The sequence below is a fragment of the Anabrus simplex genome, chromosome X (genome assembly GCF_040414725.1).
Source record: "Anabrus simplex isolate iqAnaSimp1 chromosome X, ASM4041472v1, whole genome shotgun sequence".
NCBI classification, from domain to species: Eukaryota; Metazoa; Arthropoda; class Insecta; order Orthoptera; family Tettigoniidae; genus Anabrus; species Anabrus simplex.
This window is the reverse complement of record NC_090279.1, coordinates 193,264,442-193,271,307: the sequence shown is the minus strand read 5'-3', so window position 1 is coordinate 193,271,307 and position 6,866 is coordinate 193,264,442. Positions and strand designations below refer to the sequence as shown.

Here is a 6,866-nt window from a genome sequence, read left to right as displayed (position 1 = left end):
AAGTGAAAAAAAAAAAAAACAACCGGGATGGCGTACACATGTGCACAATGACTTGACAGAAATAGGTATCAAGGAGGAGGATATAAAAGAAAGGACATCATTTAGGAATAAGGTTGTGGAAATGAGGGATGCGTCTGAAGAACAACATGCGAAGCCACGGAATATCTCGGTGGAAGAACAAGCAAGAAGAAGTCAAAGACTGAAGAATCTTTGGCGAGAGTGCAAAGAGAGGGTATCAATTTGTTATAATAGTCAACTCCACGAGATAGTGAAATATTCCTTCATGTTATCCAAGATATAATTTCAGGTTTCAGCCAGGACATGCTCAGGTTTTTAGATGAAGGATCAACCATCGCATGATGTGGAGCTTGATCCACATCGACCGCCGACCTTTGAGGCAATAAACTCAGGACTTTCGTGAACCATTCTTCATAATGAAATCAGTCTGCGTGATAGAAGGAAGATTGTGTAAACGTGGTCCACAGGTGGCCGTATCGATAAATAAATAAATAAATTAATTAATAAATAATAATAATAATAATAATAATAATAATAATAATAATAATAATAATAATAATAATAATCGTACGGCCTCAGCTACCATGCTGCTGAAATTTTCACTACATGCGAAATTTTGTGTTATCCCACAAGATGGCAGAGAAAATGGAACTGTGCTGGGCAAGCTATGGCCGGGCTTGAATTCATTTTTGTGCCGGCTGAGTGACTTAGGCGGCAGATAGCACAAGTTGGCAGGTTCGAACGTGACTCAGTCTGATGGTATTTTAAAGACCGTATACGTCATTCGCGTATCTGTACTTTTATCGGCACACTAAAGAACTCATGCGGAACAAAATGTTGGTATTTTGGCGTTTCTAAAATCCGAAAAACCAATAGTATTATCATTTAAATTAATATTGTCTGGCAGACACCAGGGATCTTTTACATGCCGACATCGTATCGACACACAAGAGGTGTCGACGGAACTATTTTCCACGTTAAAAAAGAACTTCGTCGGCGGGGTAAAAATCCGCGATCTTTGGATCCGAAGGCAGACAATGTACTACAGATTCACATGGGAAGTTAGTGTATTTATTTAGACGTGAAATTCTTTTGAGGTTACGGAGTCTAAAAAGGAAAACCTTATATTTCGCCAAGACTTCACTCAGCGTCCTTCCAAGTTGACCAATCGAATACTATTTATTTATTTATTTATTTATTTAGATAACGGAAACATCTTACGAGAGTATTAGTGTGTTATGTTTCGTAAATCTGGAGAAGGCATATGGCAGAATACCGAGGGAAAATATGTTAGCGATTGACAATTGGGCTGCGATAAGAATTGATGGTAGAATTAGTTCTTGGTTCAAAGTACTTACAGGAGTTAGACTAGATCTTTCACCTTCGTTCTTCATAGTTTACGTGGATCATCTACTGAAAGCTAAAAATTGGCGAAGGAGGGGGGGGGGGGGGATTCAGTTAGGTAGAAATGTTGTAAGCAGTCTCTCCTATGCCGAAGACTTGATCTTAATGGCAAATTGCGCTGAAAGCCTGCACTCTAATATTGCAACTTGACAATACATGCAATGAACATGATATGAAAATTAATATTTCCAAAACTAAATTGATGTCAGTAGGTAAAAAAACCTAAAGAAACTGAAAACCAGATTGGGAATACAAAGCTGGAACAGGTAGATCATTTCAAGTATTTGGGATGTGTGTTTTCCAAAGTTGGTAGTATAGTGAGAGAGATTGAATCGAGGTGCAGTAAAGCTAATGCAGTGAGTTCGTAGAAGTGATCAACAGTATTCTGCAAGAAGGAAATCAGCTTCAGGACGAAACTATCTCTACATCGGTCTGTTTAAAGGCCATGTTTGTTTTACGCGAGTGAGAATTGGGTGGACTCAGGATATCTTATTCATAATTTAGAAGTAACAGATATGTAAGGAGCGATAATTATCCCCAGTGCACGCAGGTGGGAACAATGGCAGGAGGGTACTGCGAATGAGGATATAAAGGCTAAGTTAGGAATTAACTCAATTGATGAGGCTTTTTTTTAATGTCGCATCGACACAGATAGGTCTTATGGCGATGATGGGAGAGGAAAGGGCTAGGAGTGGTGGAAAGGAAGCGGCCGTGGCCTTAATTCAGATACAGACCCAGCATTTGCCTGGTGTTAAAATGGGAAACCACGGAAAATCATCTTCAGGACTTCCGAGAGTGGGGTCCGATCCCACTATCTCCCGGATGCAGACTCATAGCTGCGCGGCCCTAACCGCACGGCCAACTCGCCCGCTACTACTGATGAAGCTGCACAATAAACAGGCTAGGTTGGTGCACTCACGTGAGGCGAATGGAGAAGGATAGATTACCTGAGAGAACAATGAACTCTGTTATGGAGAGTAAGAGAAGTAGAGGGAGCTCAAGACTACGACGTTTAGACTAAGTTTCTATTTTTGCTATTTGCTTTACGTCCCACCGACACAGGTAGGTCTTATGGCGACGATGGAATGGGAAGGAAGCGGCCGTGGCCTTAATTAAGGTACAGCCCCAGCATTTGTCTGGTGTGAGAATGGGAAACCACGGAAAACCATCTTCAGGGCTGCCGACAGTGGGGTTCGAACCCACTATCTCCCGGATTCAAGCTCACAGCTGCGCGCTCCTATAACCGCACGGCCAACTCACCCGGTAGACTAAGTTTCTAACGATTTAAAGATAGGAGGTACTGAACTAAACGATGCCACAGAACTAGTTACAAACAGAGGATTACGGCGGCATCTGCCTGCTGTCATTTCTTGATGGATACAGTACTTTTGCATCCATCTCTTGGCACAGGCCAGAGTAAAGTGTAGCTTCCACCGAAGTCCCAGTCAATATCCTCGGCTGTGACAATATGGAAGTTGCTGGGGTATGGGTAGTGCTGAGTAATGACATTCAGAGCATGACTAGTGCATCTGAGTGTTATGAAATGTGCTGCTCATAGGGTCAGTCGTGCTGCAATAGTACTTTCTGACCCAGTGAGGAAAGCTATGGCAAAGTACCTCACTCCTCATATTGCCTAGTACGCCTCATTTTGGTGCTGCCATTGGTTTTTGGGGTTTCCTTATAACCGCATAACCTTTGTCGGTGCTATTTGAGGATCCAACCAGCTAATGACCTAACAGACATACATAGTAAAATCACAGAGGCTTGCAGACTGAACGCTGAAAGGCAAAATAGTTTAAAGAAGATGTATGTATTTATTTACAGAATGAAATTTCTAATTGTAATTTATGTACAGGTCACGGCCGACTGCTACAGACTGTAGGAAACGTTTTTAGAAATAGATACGCTTTATCAACAAAAGCGACAAGCAGGCTCTGAATAATATTCTCGTTAGTGCGATGTCAGAACGACGTGTTTCTGAATTTGTTATCAAACACTACATATCTACATAACGTAATCGTAAAAAAGAAGAAAAAGTTGTCAACACGTTCCTTACTCAAGACCTGTTTGAGAATGGCCAGGGACAGATGAACCGAATCCTGCGTGTATCTGGGTTTGTTATGTACACGTGTATATAAATACGGGAGGCGTAACCCACCGGCCGTGAATGTGCAAGCTTCCCGCTGCACGGCGCGTCATCTGCTGTTTTGGTCGAGGAGTGGGGGAAGAGAGAGAACCAGAATACAGGCGGAGGCAGAGAGAAGCCAGAGTTTCAGCATCAGGAGTAACACGTAGCAGGTGAGTTTCTACACGATATTTTTAACCAAAGGCATGAGAGTGGCCGTGATCTTGTATTAACTGAGCATAACCTTAGCGATTTAGAAGAATTGCCAGTAAGATTTAGAAGGATTCTTAAGGCTGTTAGCGACAGAAGAGTTATCTATCAGAGGGTGGACGTTGTCCTACTGTTTCCAAGATAACGATGCCGGCACGGGTCGTTGACCTTTAAAGGGCATTTAAACGCAGTAACTCCCCTTCCTTATCTTCTGGAACGTTAAGAAACTTTCATGTTCAACATACGTTCAGTGTTTTAGATATATCCGCAATTCTTAACTGGGGCTAAGAGCTTAACACTCGTATGTGATGTGGATTGCCATAATGGGATATATATACGATTTTTCACAATTTTACGCTAAGCTTTTAACATTTAAAGACCGAACATTACTGCCTACTGGCCATGGGTACGTATTGCAAGGCGCAAGCATAGTTGCACGACGTTAGGTCGGTAATGTCTTTGAGGTTGAGCCAGAGGTATTCCTGAAACCTGTGGTAATGTGACGGGGAGAGCTCACGTGAAATAAACGGTGGTTGGTACGCGTGGATGTTGACGGGGTGGAAGGAGTACCTTTAGTTGTAGGGCTGTTTTGTCTTATGTTATGTAAGAAGAAAACAACAACGCATCACTGGCATGTGTGTTTAATTGACTGTAACCTTGAAGGTGTGCCGTAAAACTACCCCTGTCAACAATATTTATCAATTTATATAGGTGAAAAGTTATATGTTGCTGAGGGTAATCTGACGTAGGCTGACACCTGTTAGTTTACATTGTAAGCTAAGGTTTTCCAACTTCAGTCATTCTTCCGCCGAGATATTCCGCGGTATGGCAGGAGTTTTTTTTTTTTGATCATGCCTCAACCCCGGGACTTTCTTTACGTCTTCTGGTCTTACATCATTTACCTGTATGTCTTTGTGCATCTCCGTCAGCCAGCAGGGATGAGATTTCCATTTTTAACTGCGAACTGAGCAATTTGTACGTAGATCTCTCCGAGTTCATTCCTTTCGGCTGACCATAAAAGGTTCAGGTTCTTCTTCTTCCTCTTCTTATTTAATTCATTTACTCTCGAGGGTTGGTTTTCCCCCCCAGGACTCAGTGAGGGTTCCCACCTCTACCACCTCAAGGGCAATGTCCTGGAGCGTGAGACATTTGATGGAGGATACATTGGCTAGAAAATAAAGCGATGTTGAGACATGTCTCACCATCGATTATAAAATTAATATTTCAGCTAATTTACTCATTACTGCTAGCAAAACTGGTAAGATCTTGGGTACCTGTATAAAAATAATGATCTTTTTCAAGTTAAAAAAATAAAAAGATTTACAGGAATCACGCATTTAACTTGGCAGGCACAAAAGTGATGTCCTTTTCCTGTCACAGCCGTAACCATGTGCAATTCATTCATTACTATTATCAAAGCATTAGTGGAAAACAATTTAATCGGTTAGGATATTAAGCAAGTACTGCAATACTGATTCCAGGTTAGTGAAAATTAATTATAATTAATGTTATTGGCTTTACATTCAACTAACTACTTTTACGATTGTCGAGACGCTGAGGTGTCAGAATTTTGCTCCACAAGAGCGCTTTTGTGAGTTCATAATCAACAGAGGCGAGGCATCTTTAAATACCACCACACTACTGAGCTAGGATCGAACTGGTCAACTCGGGCTCAGATGGCCAGCACTCGAGTGTCTGAACCACCTGAGCGACATCCCATAATGCTGATCATTGGCGGTTGATTGATTGATTGATTGATTGATTGATTGATTGATTGATTGATTGATTGATTGATTGATTGATTGATTGATACAGGCCTACAGCCCAGCTTTCCTTTCCTTCGGTATATAAGTTTCATTAAGAGACTTGGGTCGTCTCTGTGGTGTAGTGTTTTAATGTGATTAGCTGCCACCCCCGGAGGCCCGGGTTCCATTCCCGGCTCTGCCACGAAATTTGAAAAGTGGTACGAGGAATCGAACGGGCTTCACTCAGCCTCCGGAGGTCAACTGAGTAGAGCGGGATTCGATTCACACCTCAGCCATCCTCGAGGTAGTTTTCCGTGGTTTCCCACTTCTCCTCCAGGCGAATGCCGGGATGGTACTTAACTTAAGGCCACGGCCACTTCCTTCCCTCTTCCGTGTCTATGCCTTCCAATCCTTCCATCCCCCCACCAGGCCCCTATTCAGCATAGGGCGATGTACTGGTCCTCCTCTTCAGTTGTATCCCCGACTCAAAGTCTCACGCTCCAGGACACTGCCCTTGAGGCGGTATACGTGGGATCCCTCGCTGAGTCCGATGGAAAAAACCAACCACGGAGAGTAAACGGATTAAGAAAGAAGAAGAGACTTGACGTAGTGGCTATCAGCCCTGTGTACTTAGCTTGTGTAAGGTCTATATGGTAACTACTGTGTTTATACTGACGTGCGTATTTGTAATCAACTGAGAAAGTGCTTACGGAAACATTTTCAGAATGGGTAGCAGTGGAATTTTAACTCCATTTAATCCATCAAACCGGTCTCAAATTCTGAAATCGAACCCAGGAAGATAGGGCGGGAAACTACAATGCTAACCCTCTAATATACTTGTAATACCATGGTTTATTTTAGCATCTAGAGAATATTATGTTCAGCCGGGCTGAGGCGTTGGCCTTCTGACCCTAACTTGGCAGGTTCGATCCTGGCTCAGTCCAGTGTGAAGGTGCTCAAATACGTCAGCCTCGAGTTGGACTAAATTGCGGCCCCTCGGCGTCTCTGAAAATCGTAGAAATAGTTAGTGGGACGTACAACATTATTATCATTCTCCCAATTGTACTTCTTTTTCCATCTCCTAGTCTGCCATCCACGTTTGGTCGGTTTTTGACTGGCACTGCCGTACTGCAGGAAGAAACGCATTACAACATTAAGAGTAATGAGTCCAGATCTTTCTCGGATATTGCCAAGATGACGTGAAGACCATTCATTAGCCTCGATGATAGGAAGCCATTCTATTGTACTGCTACATAACATACGTGGGTGCATTCTTCTCAGCCATTCAGCTGACGACCAGTCTGCCTAATAATCGTAATCGTTAAGGTTCGGGAGCCCTGTTGGTCGAAAAAAATCATCATCAG

General features: G+C 42.7%; 1 protein-coding gene across 1 annotated transcript in view; it reads left to right on the top strand.

Annotated features, from left to right (window-relative positions):
* The first annotated feature begins 3,610 nt into the window (after window positions 1-3,610).
* Window positions 3,611-6,866, top strand: part of LOC136886346 (glucose dehydrogenase [FAD, quinone]) — a 44,702-nt gene continuing 41,446 nt past the window's right edge. Inside the window, exon 1 of the mRNA XM_067159080.2 lies at window positions 3,611-3,720. The gene's annotated coding sequence lies outside the window, so the exon portion shown is untranslated. The remainder of the gene's footprint in view (window positions 3,721-6,866) is intronic.